General features: G+C 39.3%; 1 long non-coding RNA gene across 2 annotated transcripts; it reads right to left on the reverse strand.

Annotated features, from left to right (window-relative positions):
* Positions 1-10,925: 10,925 nt before the first annotated feature.
* Positions 10,926-17,910, reverse strand: LOC130570851 (uncharacterized). Of its 2 annotated transcripts, XR_008965024.1 has the most exons (5): positions 17,607-17,910; positions 17,475-17,534; positions 16,154-17,214; positions 14,719-14,879; positions 10,926-13,595 (listed from the first exon to the last, which is right to left on the reverse strand). It is a non-coding gene; the product is annotated as an uncharacterized LOC130570851 (long non-coding RNA). The 2 variants fall into 2 exon arrangements; XR_008965023.1 differs by having other exon boundaries at positions 17,475-17,910.
* Positions 17,911-18,829: the final 919 nt, after the last annotated feature.

Genomic DNA, 18,829 nt, shown 5'->3' on the forward strand with positions numbered 1-18,829 from the left:
AACATTGAACCCCATTGACTCGTATTGTAAGGACACAAAACTACTGAGACATTTCTCAAAATATCTTCTTTTGTGTTTAACAGACGAAAGAGCCATAAACAGGTTTTAAACCTCATCGGGGTGAATAAATGATGTCAGAATTTTTATTTTGGGGTGAACTGTCCCTTTAAACTGGGGTGTTGTTGTTGTTTTAACAACACAATCTCATGGCGGTTTGTACAGTGTGGTTAATTCGTTAAATTCCTACAATCTCACTCTTAACTTTTAGTCTGACATGGGGACAACTATCAATTTTATTGGTTGCAGTCAAGAGTATGGTTTAGTATGGTTCAGGTTCCTTAAGTAGGTTGACCAAGTGTATATGTGTGTGTACTTGTGTAACAACATAAACTGAATTTATTTTTCTGGGATAACTATTGAACAGTTTTTATTCAGCTGTCACATACTGTATAGACGACAACAATTAAAACAGCACCAGTGGTTTTGCTCTCGTAGTTATCTCAGAATGTTCCTTCCCAGATGTTTCACAACTTATCAGTGTTCATTCTCTGCTAAAAATGTGGGTGCCACGTCCGGAAAAAGAGCGCCTGACCAAAAATATTTCCCACAACAGCGTTTCGCACATTTCACAGCATTCCTGAACGCTAACAAGAGAGCTACTCACAGTTTTCAGCTATTAGCCGGAGTAAAACACTCGGTGGTATGAACATTATCCCCAGGACGGCAGTTTGGAGGGAGACCACAATGATGAAATAAGGCCCAGCATGGCCGTTTTCTTTTAACAAGCCTTTGAGACGGAGAGACCATTAAGATCGATACACAGTCAAAACACTGGAGATGTCTTACACCCTAATGGTCTCTCCAACCCCGAGGATAGATAGACAGTGCCCGAGGGTCCCGTCACACAACAAGAGAAAGAGGAAATTCCATACGGGAAACTGAGTAGCCCCACAACACCGATTCACAAAGCCACCCAGACACCAGAACAAACGCCTGCTAAAACCAGAAACAAACTTAACACCAGCTTAACAAACCCTCCAAAACATTTTGTCTTCAAATGAACTCATCGGGCCACATTATCATTAGGAAAGCTTCCTCTCTCTTCTAGTATTAGCAACAACGCAATTTATGTCCGTCTTTTACAAATCTGCTGATATTTACGTGTGTAAAGGGACCATATCTCCAAATTCACCCGATCCATTGTGACATAATGGTGTGTTATTATTTACAAAGAAGATGAGTGAAATATTATTTTAGAGACATCACTCACTGTAAAAAAATAAAAATAGTCCTCTCCAACTCAAAGTGATCTATTGACCTGCATATATACAGTATTTCAATTGACACGACGTTTTGTACATTTTCACAGATAACACGAAAAATCATGTTTTTTATTGTGCATTCCAATTAATATCAATCAAACTGCAGCTGGGTTTTTTTTTTATTAAGTAATAATAATAAAAAAACTGCAGCTAACTAACGCCATAAATCACAATATAAACATGAAAATGCAATTTAAAAAAAGCATGATTTAAAAAAATGAGTTTTTGCAAATAAACTCTTCATGTACTTTTCTGATATCTTTTTTTGTTCGAGCAACTTCTTGTTGGTGTGCATGCTTTTCTTTGTTTTGAAACCTCAACTGAGCCAATTTGAAGATTAGATCCAACAAGTCAATAGAAAATTTTGAGTCGGTCTTACAGCGCTTGCTCATTTGTCAATCTTTTTTGCATGGTTGATAAATAAAAATGATGGTACAAATTGCATACTGTATATCCAGAACTGAACCAAAGCAATAAGCCAGAGGCCTTACATTACTGTGATTTTACCATAGTTCAGGGGATTAAGCACGAAAATAACCAGAAATCCTTCTAATCAATATCTGATCAATTATTACTATGAATATTGTAACAACACTTTTTTTTACAGTGTAAACCTTTCCACATATTTCAACATGAACATTTACGAGAGTAACTTGACCAGTGATGAATTGCTTGAATGTTTTTGACAAGTGTAAAAACATAGCCAATACTGCCATTGATCACATCATCTTTAGATTTTACAATTTAGAGAGGGATACTGTAGTTCAGGGGTTCCCAAACTTTTCAGCCCACGACCCCCAAAATAGCAGTGCCAGTGACTCGAGACCCCCGCTATCCTCGGAGGTGGTTAAAGTATGCAAACGTTGCACGCAACTGCGCATGCACTTATTAGGTCTATCCAAACACACGCATAATGACAACACAAAAGAACACAGTCGAACATAATATTATTTTATACTAAAAAATATATATATATATAAATGCAAATCCACATTGTGCAGTGTTTTAGTCATTTTTAATGTTTCTATAATGAGCCATGTTTGAATAAAGGCTTTTTAACATTTTGGAAGAGGAAGAAGTGCCTTGGATTTGCATTTTTTTGTTGTTGATATAATTTTGAATAATGGAAGGTGGAGGTTCTTTCAGCAAGCAGCGCTCCAAAATGTTTCTTTTGAATTATTTTATAGTAATTTGCTCATTACTTTACTTGTTGTTAGACATAAACCATGAAGTATTACTACAGGTCACATTTCATCAAACTGATTCGAGTGCTGATAGATGTCCTTTTTATGCCAACGGCAGTCTCTTTTTGTACCTGAGGTCTTTCTGACTGCTGCGCTTCTCCGCCCTCCTCCGCTGGCCTCCCTGCGTTGTCTTTGGTCGATATTAACCAACGTTTCATTTCGACAAATAAAAATATCCTAAACTTAAAGCCTGAAAAATAATCTGCGTGCACATATGGGGATATTTAACATTGTGCTGTAAATTGACTTGCTGCACCAGGCCCGATTCACATTTCTCGTCTTTTGCGCGTGCAAGTTCGTTATTTTAAACGTAGACAGTGATACGCGGCAGGCGCGCGCAAATAGGGAGCGAAAAATTCCTTTTTTTAGGCGCGTCGGCGCCGCATCGAGATGGAAATAGTTCAACTTTTCGGAGTGCCGCGCACTCGGGTCATTTGAAGAGAAAACGGCGCGGCTCGCGTTTTCCCCGCGGTTTTAGACGCGAAATGTCAATCGCCCTATTTTTGCGGTTGCTGATGTCGTTAATGTGACGTAATCACCTCAGGGGTCATGATAGAGGGGAAGTACATTCGAAAGGCTGGTGGCTTTATTGCATTGTTTTTATTTTTGACTTAACTAATATTTTTAGATTTTGTTACACTTATTGTTTCTAATAGTAGAAAAAAAGATTTCAGGGAATATCTTGCGACCCCGCCCTCGCGGCCTTGCTCCCCCCACTTTGGCAACCCTTGCTGTAGTTCACCCAAAGATAAAAATTCTGTCATCCTTGATTCACCCTCAGGGTGTTCAAAATCTGTATATGACTCTTGCTTATGTGGAACACAAAATTTTGAGAAATCTCTCATGGGTTTTTTTCGTACAATGGAAGTCAATGGGGTTCGGTGTTGTTTGGTTACCGACATTTTTCAAAATATCTTCTTTTGTGTTCTGCAGAAAAAAGTAAGTCATAGGGGTTTGTAATGACATGAGGGTGAGTAAATGATGCTAGAAGTTTCAGTTTTTGGTGAACTATCACTTTAACTAATCGATGATGGTGCTGAGAAACAATACATATCCACACCTTCCCAGCAGATGCCACTCTAGGCAAACTGACAATGAAAACATCCACAGTGAGAGAGCAACGAACTGATGGAATGATCATTTTTCATAATCACCCAAAGCTACAGGGGACGGGGAATGCCAGAGCTGTGTGTAACAATATCACACCCCACGTCTGAAATATGAAAGCATTGTGTGCCTGCAACCTGTAGATGGAGAAACTGAACCCGTGCCACTTCTTTGACTCAACGCTTACTCACTGCAGTTACTCAACTCAGCAGGGACTTCAGAACGCCCACAATATTGGCTGTTTCTGAGCTGTGCTAGTTAAACTCATTGCTGTTGTGATTTATACAGTCTTGTTATCTTAAGTGATTGTTGATTTAAGCCTCTCACTTGAGCAGATGTGAAAATGAGGCTTCCCGCTCGTGCGGAGAGGCATGTTGTTGGACCTGCTCGGTGTTGGCTTCGGTACGGCTCTTCTGTACGGCGTTGAAAGGAAAACTGGAACACAGATAAAAATAAGCAAAACAATTAGTGCAGCCAAAAGCTCCTGTGTGAACGCTGCGAGTGATTCGAGATTAACAGTCGAGAGTTCACTGAGGACATGCAGAACGGTCGAAATCATGCTGAATAACATATATGTATATAAAAAAATCTGTCATGATTTATTCATGCTCATGTCGTTGAAAGCTTGTGGAACACAAAAGAAGATATTTCAAGAAATGTCTCTCTGGTTTTGTGTTCGTACAATGGAAGTCAATGGGGTTGTTTGATTGTTTGTTCTGCAGAGGAAAGAATGTCATACACGTTTGGAATAACATGAGGACAGAAATTTCGTTTTTGGATAAACTATCCCTTTAAGTGTCCCAAATGCTCAAAAGAAACCCAAGTGCTCAGTGTTTGTGATTCAGCTCCGTCAAAATGGAGTAAATGTCAGATGCTAAGTAGAATAAACCATCTCATCCCTCTCGGATGTTGACGCTGCGCTTTGTCTTCCTGACAAGTGTGATGCGTTTCAGAGATGGGAAGACACCGCGTGAGCATTGTGAAAGTGTTTTGGACCGAACCGCAGCCAGAGATCTTTTCCAGATGCACATGACACTCAGACCCCCGGGAAAAATACACGACCACGCTAACTATATCAGAGGCCTCTGGAGATCATTGTTTTCGTAAGCGTGTGTCATTTTGCTTTGGTCACATTCACACATGTGCATTGAAAGAAGATTGCTTGGTGGTCTAAGTTGAGACTGTAAAGACGGTCTTGTGCGATACATCTGGCCTACATTACTTTTTCTACTAGGGACCTGACTGTCATTGTCATCCTATCCTCTGATGTGTGCTCTTATATCTCATTTATTCCCCTTCAAAATCCTTGTCAGAGGTAATTAAGTTCCACTTGACTTGTACCAGCCCCGCTAACTTATTTTATCATTTACTGGTACATTAGTCACCAGACATCCAACAGAGCAATGATACATCAAGGCCTCTGGATCATCCAGCCCCAGCGGTCCAGACAGAGATGAGAAAATACCCCAGATCAGATTACGACCCCCTGTGATTAATTGAGAGCATATTTCATGACTGATGAGGAGGACCATTGTTCACATGAGCCTCGAACCAATGATGATGCCAGTATACCAGCCTGTGTATACTCTTATTTTTATTTTAATGTATTAAACATTTAAATCTTTGAATAATTATTTGTTTAATTGTAAATACATATTTGTATAATAATATATATAATATATATTATTTAAAAAAATAATTTAAATAATATGGATGTAATTTTATTTTAAATTTTAATTGTAATAAACTTATAAATAAAACACAATTATTGAATTTATTTTCTTTTAATAATTAAATAAACATTTGTTTAGTTCTAATTATATATCTAATTAATCATTATATTAAGTAATATATTTTCTTTTCTTTAAAAAATATATACAAATGAAACAAAATGATGTAATTTATTATTCTTATTAACTTTTTAATAAGAAAACAGTAGTTTTTAAAAAAACAGTAGTTGGTAGTAGTTTTTTTAAAGTTACAATTTGTTCCCACTTCAATTTACATTAACGTGATAATGCTGAAAATGTGCTAAACTCTTTGTTGGATGCCTGAGTATTTTAGCAGTGTATGTGTCCAAAAGAGCCAATCCTCAAGTCTCTAATACAACATGATCTTTAGATGTGGCTCACATTACTTCAATGCAAGTCAATGCGGTTTCTTCACCCTGTTTTATGGTAACCAGGTGTACGGTCAATGATGACAGAGATGCTTGCTTGAGCAAAACTATTTTCTCAACATTAGATTCAAAGCTTCTTAACCCTCTCAGCTTGTAAAATCGTAATTTTGGCAGCGTGAAAAGCCATCTGAATCTCTGTTGGTACAGCAAAGTCACGGAGCGAAATTTTCTCCTGCCAGACGTTCTTAAGCGGACATCTCGCTCGGCCGAGGGCAGCAGCGAGAGAGAGAGAATTTGATATTGATCCAGCTTCCCAGACACCCCCAGTCAGGGATCTTGTTAACAGGATTAAGACACCCTGAATAGACTTACAACAGACACAGAAAATGCCTTCTTGTTGAAGAGGACCCTCCAGACCAGCATATCTCCACCAACAATCTGTACTTAAAGAGGGTCCTCGTGTTAACCAAGAAAAGTCCAAAACAGGATTTGGAAGGCAAAATCTCCACTCGTGTTTCAACTGACGTCTGTAAGCGTTGATGCCACAAACACAATGCTGCTCTTGAACACACTGCAAAATAACAACTAAAAGTTGAATTCCCACAAGAGACAGAAGGTAGAGAGTAACAACATGAAATAATCTTACAGTGATGGGACAAAATCTATATACAGAATACTGTAGCTACAGGGAACGCATGCGTAGTTTTGCCTAAAACAGACCAATAACATTGTTACAGTTGCCATAGTAAACATTTGTCACAAAAACAACATTGTGGTAAATATGAGTAAACTTTACAAAGTTTTTATAAATCAGCATTACTTAAAGCTGAAATCCGTAACTTTTTTGGCTAAAAACTTGTTAAAATACATAAAAAAGAAGTCTTCACGCTTTACCCCAATTTACAACGTCAATGATTTATATTTGGATTTGGCAGGAAATTTCAATTGTTTTTAAAGCACTTAAAATAAAGTGCGCAAGTAACCTGCAATTTTATGTTTCAAACAGAGATGGAGACGGAGAGGGAAAAGTTATTGCAGCATTAAAATGTTGACCATTTGTAATAGTTTCATTTTAATTTTACCTTTAAAATTGTCTACTGTCAATTCACAATTTATGAAAACTCTATCAATAACTTCCATCTTAAAACTGAAAACATTTATTAGCATAAGTAGAAATGAACATCAACTAAAATAAATCAACTATTGTTGATACATAACGTATCTGTTGTGTGTTCATTAAAACTATGAGCTGACATAAGCTTTGCGTTTGCAACACTTTGTCAATAAAACTCTTTCTTTCACACACAAAAACCTTTCAATTAATTCCACACACAGCCACCGAAATGGAGTCTGTTGCTTCTACATGCTCGATGTATCCTACTCCACGTGGCTTCCGCGTCTATAAGTGTTCCGATGACTCATTCCTCTCCGCCGTACCCGTCAGACATCCAGGATCCAGAACCCTCTGACTGGCACCTCTCCTGCGGGCAGCCTCGCCGGCGATAAATCCCAATTATAACCCCTTCCATTACAGCTAGTGAAAGGTCATGTGACCCAGACGGCATTCTCAGGCGTGATTAGGATTAGCGGCCCATCTCTCCTGGACGGAACTGTCGCCAGTAGATCTGCTAGTTACTTAGCGCCTAGCTATCCCCTCCAGAGAACAAGCAGCTAGTGTCTGCAGCCCTTAAAACCCTCTGGATTAGATGCAAGACCCCACCGGAGCATGACAAGGCTTTTGTCACTGGACTCCACTGGCTTCAAGACAGCTTGTTGTCTTCATTCGGTTCCCGCTGGGGTTTTTCTCTCTCGCTCTAATTCGATCACGGGAGAGCTGGAATAAGTCGTCACACCAAAAATAGATTTACGCCGTGGCCAAAGGAAGTGGAGAGCTGAAACGAACTTTAGGGCACAAAGAAGATTTTTTTAAAAGATTTGCCTCTTAAAAAAATGGTTGTTGGTTCCAAAGGATATTAGATGGTTTATTTCATCATTTTCATAAACACAGCAGTGAGACAATATAATGGAAACGTCACAATCTGTGACGAACTTTCTCAAATGACAAGCATAGTCAACTTACATGCAACCACCCACGACCCGCATCCCTGTCAATCACATCTCTCCGTGTCACTTCAGAGGGTCCGATACTGCCGGGGACTAAAACACGCAGCCTCACCGTCGGTGAACTCACCCCTCGACCCATTCCACCCTGATCCCCCTTGGCACCTCTTTCTGATGGTATCTTAATCTTTCCTGTGAATGAAAGTCTCCCACCTCCCCTGACGGGGTCTGTTAAAAGGCCCCTGCTAACCTATTTTTGGGCCAGCGGTGCATCTGGGTTCCGAAGGCTGCTGGTATTTCAAACCTCGTTTTTGACTTGGCGGCCGCACTTTAATATGGAATGGAAGTGCTGGGTTGTTTCACGTTTCCAGGACTCTAATTCCACTGGGAATACCAGAGCCATGAACTAATGGATCAGAGACTGCGATCAAGCTATTGTGGGCTGCGGCATGGGCACGTGTACTGACTCGAGATCAAGGCTGCGAACCGGCCGGTTGCTGGTTTGGGCCTCATGAGGTGGAAGTCCTAAGCCATCATTCACTAAGCCCTTGAAGAAAGTGCATAAAGTCACAAAAGTAGATATTTTGAGAAATGTCTCAGTGGTTTTATGTTCGTACAATGGAGGTCAATGGGGGCCAATGTTGCTTGGTTATCAACATTCTTCATAATATGTTATTTTCTGTTCTTAGGAAAAAAGAAAGTCATACAGGTTTGGAATGACATGACAGTGAATGAGGGAATATTTTCATTTTTCAGTGAACTATCCCTTAAGTTGTTGTGGGTAATTGTGTGGTTTGGTAAATGTTGATGCGATTAAGGATACTGCAATGTAAGCAAATAATGAGACGTCTTGCCATTTGACAAACCCCGTAATCTAACTCTAAGCTTTATATATATATTAATACAAATCTCTCAAATGTATAATCTACCAGATGCATCAAGTTAACTTGAACTGCACATCCTTGACATTGTCAAAGAAAATCATAATCCACTGCACGCTGACGCAATCCTCGTTTCACTCGAGAAGAAAACAAGGTTATTGTAGTTTACTAAAAATAAAATAAAATAAAATAAAATAGTGACCTAAATTTGGAAAATTTGAAATGTTGCCTCAAAAATAAACTGAAGTAAGTTTGAAGCAGTAAAATTATAATAATAAACAAAACTAAAATAAAAATTAATTAATCTTATATAGCAACATTAAAAATAAACCAATAAATTATAAAATGACAAAAACATATACCAAAATTGCTTAAACTTTAACTAAAATTGACACAAAAACTACATTTAAATGATTAAAAAAACTAAATAAAACTAAAATCAAGACTATAATAACTCTGGAAGAAAATCACAATTGTATTAACCACCAATGGATAAAATCAAGTCCGCGATACATTTTGTCCCGTTTCACTACTTAAAAGTGTGATGTTACAGAAGTAAAATAGATTGTTAAGGCTGTTTCATGTTGACGTGAAGAGTTAAAGAATTTCAGTTGAATATCTCTGATAAATGAGTAATAATTTCATTACCAACTGGGTGGACAGTCTTGGATATGATTGTATATTAATTTGAATTTAAAAGGGCTTCATGTTAAAAACCCATTCAGTGTTCATAAATAAACTGCATGAGGGTTTAAACACTCAACATCAATTCATCAGTTCTTAGTTGATGTTCAAGCAAAATGTGAAATGTGTGACCTGAAATCTCCCCGTAACCCCTATAAAAATGTTTCATTCACTTTAGCTGAATGCCACTCATCAATTCCCATGATTTGTGTATAAGTGTATGTGCACGACAAAAGCAATAAATGTCATTAGGTTTCATTCAGGTGAACTGAAGGGTTGGTTATTCACAACCGACAGCATGTATGTAGCTGAGTCCAGATGCTTTTCATTACATACAGAATTCGGCCGCTAAAATCACCACTGATGTGTTGCAGTTGGGTTGATGTTCTTTGCCCGAAAAAATACAACGTTGATGGTCAACAGCATGTTGTGTTTTGGCCACTGGTCTCCAACATGGGTTGCTGGTGTGCTAGTGGTCTCAAACAGGCAAACGTTTGACTTGCGTAATTTGGCCAAGAACCGCCCACGTCAGACGAAAAGAAACTACTACACCAGCAAGAAGCATAACCAAACATAAACCAGCCTGAACCACCACAATAACTCAATGTTAATCTTTCACTGAGATGTTAAGAGGGTGCATGTTTCAACTAAAATTGTGTAATAAATTCTCTCACTTCTAAGGCCCACCTTACGGTTCTTTTCATCCGAGCACCAGATATAATCCTGACAGCTTGATTTATCTCATTAACCTGGATTCTTGACGCATTACTCATGAGTTAACTCTGAATCATGCACTTCAAATAGTTCATTATCAGCAACGGTGATAAAACATTCACTGAAATGCTCACCACTGATGTATAACTTAAAACTTCCGATCAGGAGTTATGAGGTGTGACATGCAGCTGGAGTTTTTTCTCTCAGAAATACTGTTGTGGGTTCTTCGGCCCGTTGGGTGGAAGGATAGAAGGGGGTGATTCGGGCACGCAGCGCTCGCTCTGAGACAATCGGCACCTGTTCTCTCCCTGATCGCTGTAAGCTGGGCGTGTAATTAATGGATGTTCCTGCTCTTCAGAAGGCTTATATCATGTTTACAGAAGTAATAATAACTCACTTTATCATGTCATAATTCAGCCATGCTGGCATGCACTTGGCGAGCAACACTGCATCTCAATTACTGTAGGTTTGGAACGGGAACTGTGGATTTTACTACACTGTAAAAAATCAGGGAGAATTTACAGTTAAAAGTGGCAGCTGGGGTTGCCATATATTCAATAAAGTGGCATTTTGGTGGATGAAAGCAATTTGGATAAAAGTCTGCCAAATGCATAACTATAAACTTTATCCCAAACCTCGGATGTCCAAATTTGTTGTTTTTCAGGAAATAGAAAAAAACCACTGTACTTTTTAAATGATTAAATACTTTCATTGGTTAGATATTCACAAAACCCAGTGCCAAACATAAAGGTTGACTAATAATAATGATTTATTGCAACAAAAAAATCACGAAATATGGAGATACAAGGTTTCCGAAGGACAGCAGCGTAATGCATTTCATAGTTATGCAACTTCATTGTAACATTATTGAATATCTGGCAACCACAGACACACATTTGGCAGACGCTTTTACATTGCATGGCACTATACATTTGTTTCTGACTATGTGCATTCCCCTGGGATCAAACCCATGACCTTGGCGTTGCTAGCGCCATGCTCTAACCACTGAGCCACAGGAAAGCTTTTTACTGTAAATGTACCATGATGTGTTTTTTTTTTACAGTGTAGTAAACTCCACTTTTCTAATTGAACAGTAATTACATAATACAATGGAAATCAACCTACTTAAAGTTCCTAAATTACATTAAGTAACATTTTCCGAATTGCCTTTACACACAACGTTTACATAAATCATTTTTAATCCATACAATGCAAGGTGACAATCAGTTAACCTAACATGCTTTTAAATGTAGTAGTTTACTTTTTTCATTATAATTACTTAAAATTACCAAAACCACAAGATGCACCTCAAGAATATGTTAATGATGAGTGAACTTTAAGTGAATCATGTACAGTATATGGCCCGCCCAATGACATTGAATCTGGCAGAAATAGAGACCTGGGGGAGTGTTGAAAGTGATGGGAGTCTAGCTCTGGCCAGCAAAGCTTTTCTTAATCATTAATTTGACAATGTGTTTGAACATCTGCTTGACAGCACTTTGCTGACATCGTGTTTGAAAGGCGCTATTGTTTCTTACACATTTCTGCATGTGACTAAAATTGTTTTCAACAGCAAAACATTGTTCGGGTAAAATTAGCGCGGTAATGACCAAACCTCTACGAAAAAGTGAGATTCTATCCTGGTTTTGGAGGACAAACTGCAGAAGAGATACTTTGGTGTGGACGAATAAGTAACCACTTAGCAACGGCCCTGGCAACCACCGAGACATCACTATTAAGAACAATTTAGCAAAACCCTGAAAGCAACAACCTGGCAACAGGTTTTGGACCAGCGAGTGCAAGGCGTTGACTATTTATCCGGAAAAACACATACTGCTTTTAAAATCACATCACGAAAACAGAACGCCCCCACGTGAAGAGAGAGGATAACATACAGCCACTTGTTAATCATTACATTTCTGATCCTTAACTTGAGCGGAAAAGATCGATCGATTGAAACTACAATCACATTCTTTATTTTTCCATGACATTCAGACTCACGCTGGATGACGTTTTGAAGCAAGATCAACCTGCTGAATGAATTTGATCTCCATGTTACCACATTTTTTATACATCTCATGTCTCTTTATACAGCACACATGGACACAATAATCAATCATGTTTCCATTTTACCAAGCGCTGAATTTCTACAAATCGGCCGGTGTGCAGAGTCCCGTGTGAGAGCGCTGATTGATGCCCCCAATTGAGCTTGTTTCTAGCTTTGTTATGTGCGTCCCCTCAATCCTATTGAAATGACGTCTCTTTTCACGAGAGCTCTGTGTTGGAGATGTTCTTTGGAGCCATTGACTCCTCATTGTCTGTCGAGGGGCCCCGCTGTTCTCCTCCTTTGTTATGACAGTTGGGCTGCCTTTATACAGACTAAATAAAATAACTCAGCTGTTCAACCTCGCAACACCCCCATCGACCCCCATCCCGGCGTCAACAGAAGCCCTAAAACCCCAAAAACCAGTGGTCACGCTCGGAACCCCAGCACGACGGGCTGTCCCGTCTGAACACATACACTTGGAGAAATTGTTTTCATCATGAAATGCGTTTCGTCATGTTGTTCTTACACTAACTGATTAAGACGTGGTGTCATACCGCCTCTTGTAGCATCCCTCTTAATGAATAAAGGGTCTTCAGCGTTCCTTCCTTCGGTAGGGTCTTGAGTTGGTTACCTGTGTTAAGACAAATCACATGAAAGATCCAGTTAATATTACCTGAAATAATCTTGTTGCATTTCAATGATGTTTCCCAGACAGAAATCCAATTAAATGGAGATGAAAGGCATACTTTGTCTTTAAAACAAGACCCTTATAATCTCACGTCACCTCCAAAGTTCCGGAAGACATCTCAGCAATGTCAAATATTAATTATGGTCTGCAATCAAAAGCCCAAAAATGTCTTTCTCATTCAATTCTTCAAATGGTTTTCAGGCCATTCTTAAACACTCTCGGACTCTTTTGTGTCTTATCGGAGATATATCTGAGACAAAAGTGATATTTCATTTTTGGCACTTTTTGGACCCCAACAGGGTAGTCACCGCACAGACGTTGATATAATTGTGAGCACATTAGATGTGCCTTCTTTAGCACCGTAGCATACATGATGTGTGTGAATGCATGTGAGAGTGAAAGTGATAACATGAGGGAGGGGTGTGACCTCCGAGGGCGGGTGAGGGCAGCCGGGGGTCAGTAGTTCTGGAGAGATTGTAAGAGATGAGCAGTGAACTGGGTTACTCAGTAACTCTTTCTCTCTCACAGCAGGGTTTTGGGCCAGTACAGGATTAGACCAAGACATCGAAATGACTCCAGTTTCTAAGAGGATCTGATTTCTAAAGCTGCTCTGCGCCGCAAACCTCCATTCCCTTCACTCGGGTTTGTTCTGTTTCTCCAACTTGCTTTCATCTTCAGACAGATCTCCAAGCGCTGTAGCACAGACATCAATGTAGACTCGCAGCGTGCTGACAAAAATACAGTAAAAGTCACACATTAAGACACACCTGCTCACTACTATTTTCCAAATATTATAACAGCACAAATGTGGACATTATGTAAAGAAATCTTAACCCTTACAAAAAGAAGTTTATTCAAGTGTGCTATTAGTATACTTCTTTTACACTAAAAATAAGAATGTACTGTATACTTTCAGCGTACATTTTACGTACTTCTCAGAAATACACTTGAAATTACACTTAAGTATGTACTTACAAGTATATACTTGTACTTAGTTATACTTGATAAAAAGTTGACATTTTTCTAAGTACTACTTTGACTATAGTTTACTGAGAGTATACTTTAATGAACTTAAAAATGCTACAAGTATTGATCCAGTTGATCAAAGTTCATAAATACATAGTTATAAACTAGTTTTGTACTAAAAGTCTACTACCGTTTCACCTAAAGCATACGCAAAAGTACACTTTTCTGCACTAAAAAGTGGGCCAATTTACTTCCAAGTACTGTCAGAGTAGTAAAGTACATTTTAAAATATACATACATAGTACCTTTACTATAAAAAGAACACCTAAAAATGTACCTGAAGTTTGCTTAAAGGGACAGTTCATCCCCCCAAAATCTGTCATCATTTACTCACCATCGAGTTGTTCTAAATCTGTGTACATTTCCTTTGTTTCGATGAACACAGAGAAAGATATTTAGAAGAATGCTTGTAATCAAACAGTTCTTGGCCACCATTGACTATCATAGTAGGAAAAATGATAGCGGTAGTCGTGTCCCAGAACTGTTTGCTTTCCTACATCCTTCAAAATATCTTCTTTTGTGTTCAACACTATTCTATGGTAGTCAATGGTGGCCAAGAACTGTTTAGTTACAAGCATTCTTCCAGATATCTTTTTGAGAACAAACACATTTTTGGAACAACTCGAGCGTGAGTAATTCATAACAAAAAAATATATTTTTGGGTGAACTATCCCTTTAAATATGCCGTTTTTGTAAGGGTTAGTATGAGTTTTCTTATTTGTCCACGAATATAATTTTGTAAGAATTCAAGCATAAACCTTTAGACAAAAAAGACCTGTATAATGTCCTGTTTTCCCATGATCCATGTATGTATCGCACACTCACTGCAGTCAGGATTTCTGTATTGACTCAAGCGGAAACAAGCGGGACGTGTCATGTAGAGTAAATGTTAGTCCACAGTCACAGCCTCAGTGTCGGGCAAGGCCAGGGTCAACGCTTCGAGTGTTTGAGCAGAGCTTCACCACACATAAACAGCTTCTGTGGACCTGTTAACAGAGACCAGACCTTTAAAACCCTGCGATGTGAATGAAGCAAAGTCATTACGATAGCGCATGAGCATTGTGATGGTGTGATGAGCCCTGAGTGTATGTAGATACAAAAAACCATAGCAAACCCAGAAAACGAAACTTTGAATCTCATGTCTAGCATTGACGGTAATATAATCCAGTATTACAAACGGTGCAGTCAATATTTGTGCTGTATTGACTGAGAATCTGGTTTTATGTTTAAAGGGGAAACGAGGGGACGAAGCAGAACAAACATAACCTGTTGTGATCTGAGATAGAGGAACCTGGAGACACTGTCACTCACGACATTTGACATGACACGTGTTGATCAGGATTTCCAGGGAGACTGAAAAGTTTCCAGGATCGATACCAGATATCGTAAAAAAAATTAAACCCAAACCAGGTGCAAAGTGCGTTCCTTATTACACAGCAACGTTTCAAATCATTCACTAGACAGACATGACATAATGGTTTTTAGATTTCATTTATTTTATCAAGTGAGAAGAAAGAGAGTCAAGATTCTGAGAATACTGGACAATGAAATGCCATGACCAACCAGATTCAAGTATTCTAGAAGTCTAAATTGTAACACAAAATAAATACATTTTTGGAAATCTTTGAAATGATCTTTTAACATGAACAACGAGCTCTCTGTTGTTTGTGCTCTGCTCCCTATCCTCTTTGGATGTAAGCGCCTGCCGAACACATAAGTGTTCATGTGAATGTTTTCTGTATGCTGTTTATACGTGCTAAATCATTACATTAGATCCAGTGTCATCGGCGTGATGACACTTGCGATTCCAAAGGGGCCGGACCCTCGGCAGCAATACGGCCATAACTCACTGTCGAGTGAAACGCGAAGAGGAAATGTTTATGGTACCCGGCGCTCAGTGTAAATGTTAAAGGGGTCCAGCACGGCACCGTTAACATGCCACTGGGACGGCGTTGCTTTGGCGACAGCTCTGCAAGCACGAGCTGTATAAAATCTGTTTGAGCTCGAAACGCCATTGTGATCAGATATATGTGGCAATCCGTGTTGCCATGGAGGGCGGGTCAGCGAAGGAACGCCTTTTCGTGACTAAGCCTTTTTCTTTTCCCTTTTCCCAGGAGTCATTTATTCTGGCTTTAATTGATCACAGACAGGGATGATCCTGTTGCTTATCCTCTCAACCTGTCCGGTCGGTTTCGACTAAGTTCAGCCTAATTCTGGCCAGCTTGCTTTGGTCTGAAAAGATAACAATATACGTACTCACCAAAGAGAAAACAGATCGGTGCGCTCGGATCTGATTTTAACTTCGCCTCCACGTCCTTTTTTGATCTCAGCAGATGGGAAACAGATCCTGATGTCATTTCCTCATCTGTCATTCCCGGATCTTTCGATGGATGTGCGCAGCCAAACACGACTGCCCTACTTGTCAAATGTAGGCTACGGTGACCATAAACTTGTGCAAAGAGGTTCTTAATATAAAAAACGGATATGATCTTTGATATGATTATCATGACTTTCGAACATGCAAACATTTACACTGCCATGATGGGACACGAAAAAGAAAAGAAATAAGATACGAGATATTGACTCATCCATGTCGTTCCAAAACACAAAAGAAGGTATTTTAAAGAATGTTGGTGACCAAACAACATAGAACCCCATTGACTTCCCTTGTATAAACACAAAACCACCGAGACATTTCTCAAAATATCTTCTTTTGTGTTCCACAGAATAAACAAGTCATATATAGGGTTTAAACCACATGAGGGTGAATAAATGTTTTCATTTTGGGGTAAACTGTCCTTTTAACACCAAACATTCAGCTTTAAAAAACTGTAAAAATGCAACAAAGCAATTCTTAGTCCAATCTATTTTAAAGTATTATAAAAAGAAGATGTGTTCATAATTCATAAAACAATACATTTGTTTTAGACATCAAACTTTTCCTTATATTATAAGCAGACCAAATATTAAATTAAACGATAAAAAAAAGGTTCCAGACGAAGCTTTTGGAGTGACGTGTTTCACAGCGAATGCTATTCAAGAGTCTTGTGTTGCTATGCACGACAAGCATGGCAGTCTGCCGTTCAATGACTGTTATGCACTAGCATGTTTAGCGCATGCTGTGAGGAACCCACTCAGACGTCTACAGCCTCACGCCACAAGAATGGATTCATTCACTGGTGGCACATGTCTTTAATTTCTCAGCGTGGTGTGTCGTAAGTCACCATCATTGACTGACTGTTTATCCACACACGAGGACATAATGCAGCCATGCACACGCTTGTGCCTCGAGCTTCAATGTTGTCTTGTTCCTGAACCGAGCTGGACAAACGACAAAATCAGTGAGGTACAATTAAATGTCTAACAGGTTTTATGAGAGAAACTGGGCATTATACTGTACGGCATTGCACAAAAGGCACCACAGGCATGCGCAGACATGTTTGTATAGCAGTTACGCAGAAGAAATCAAAGACCTGCGCTGTGTTATTTGTGACAAACAAATGTCATAACTCTCTTGAGACCAAAGAAAGGAGGAAAGAGAGTTGCAGCATTCAGAAAGCCTTGCCGACACACGTGCTTACCAGAGTGAGCGGGTCAATCCACATGCGTTGTTTGTGGTTTCAAAACGGTTGCGTTGCCTACTGGAAAATAAGGCAGTGAGCACAACAATCGAGAGAAAAGGACGCGTCACGTAGGTTGCGCACAGTCCAAACCTCATCTCCTTGCCTCCATTGAGTCTTGTTCTCCTTGTCCATCGGTGGCGTCTGTGGGAATGACAGATCACACCTCTTTTGTGAGTCTGGGACTGCACATGTGCCAAAACGCAGTAAATCACCACATAAAAGGCAGAACTGGACCGAACTGGTGGCAAGTGTGCCTTGTACTCCAAAATCTGAACCTTCTATACGGGATTACAAGCCTCAAATTTAACAGGAATGTGAATATGCTCAGGAACTCAGTTAAACCATTTATAGGTCCGGTGTATGAAATTTAGCGGCATCTAGCGGTGATGTTGTGAATTGCAACCAACGGCTCACTCCATCCCTTCCCTTTCGAAGCACTGCGGTGGCTGACACAGGACTAAGATGTCGTCACGTTTTCACTTCTTTGCCGAAGGAGATAACGTATTTGGGAAACGCGCTCTGTAGCAGTTTGTCCATTTAGGGCTTCTGTAGAAACAACACGGCGAATTCTATGCAAGGGGACCCGCGGTGTATGTAGATAACTCATTCTAAGGTCATAAAAGATCTTTATACACCTCTGAAGACATAGTTCTATAGAGAAGAGCATTTCTGTCAATAGATCCTCCAAAAAATGTACCTTTAAGTTGTCGTTTTGATTTGAAACGTGCCATTTATGCCCCCATGACCCACGAATAATAAGTGAAGAAAAACGATATTGCACAAATCATATACTTTATTTGATAGAGTAAACTGTATGTGAGGCAAATATATAAATAGAATATCAGCCAAATCCTCACTTAACACCATTTGTTATATAGTTAAAGAATGTAGCTTAATATTTGATTACAAATCAGTATTTCATAACATTGCGCTCATCAATCTCAACATTAAAGCTCTGTTGGGGGAATTGTTTTTTTTTTACAAATTTGTTCTTGGCACAACTAACTAGTATGATAAGATTTTCTGGTTAACGGCATTTAGCCATTCCTGCACTGACATTTAACACAAAGCTTGTTTTGGACGGACAACATTGAGCTGTGGAGCTTATGTGGAAGTTACGAGTTCAAGTCTGGCCACAGCATCTTCCAACCCCACTCATTCCCCTCCATTCCGCTCTGCGCATGTCAGAAAAAGTGCCAAAAAGAAAGGATGGTTAGGATGAGGGCATAGATTTGGTTCAGGAGTGATGTGGATTTTGAATAGGTTGGTGAAATTCAGACAACAGTCTTCAAATATCGAATACTGTTACTCAC

This window comes from Triplophysa rosa, linkage group LG20 (assembly GCF_024868665.1).
Source record: "Triplophysa rosa linkage group LG20, Trosa_1v2, whole genome shotgun sequence".
Lineage (NCBI taxonomy): Eukaryota > Metazoa > Chordata > Actinopteri > Cypriniformes > Nemacheilidae > Triplophysa > Triplophysa rosa.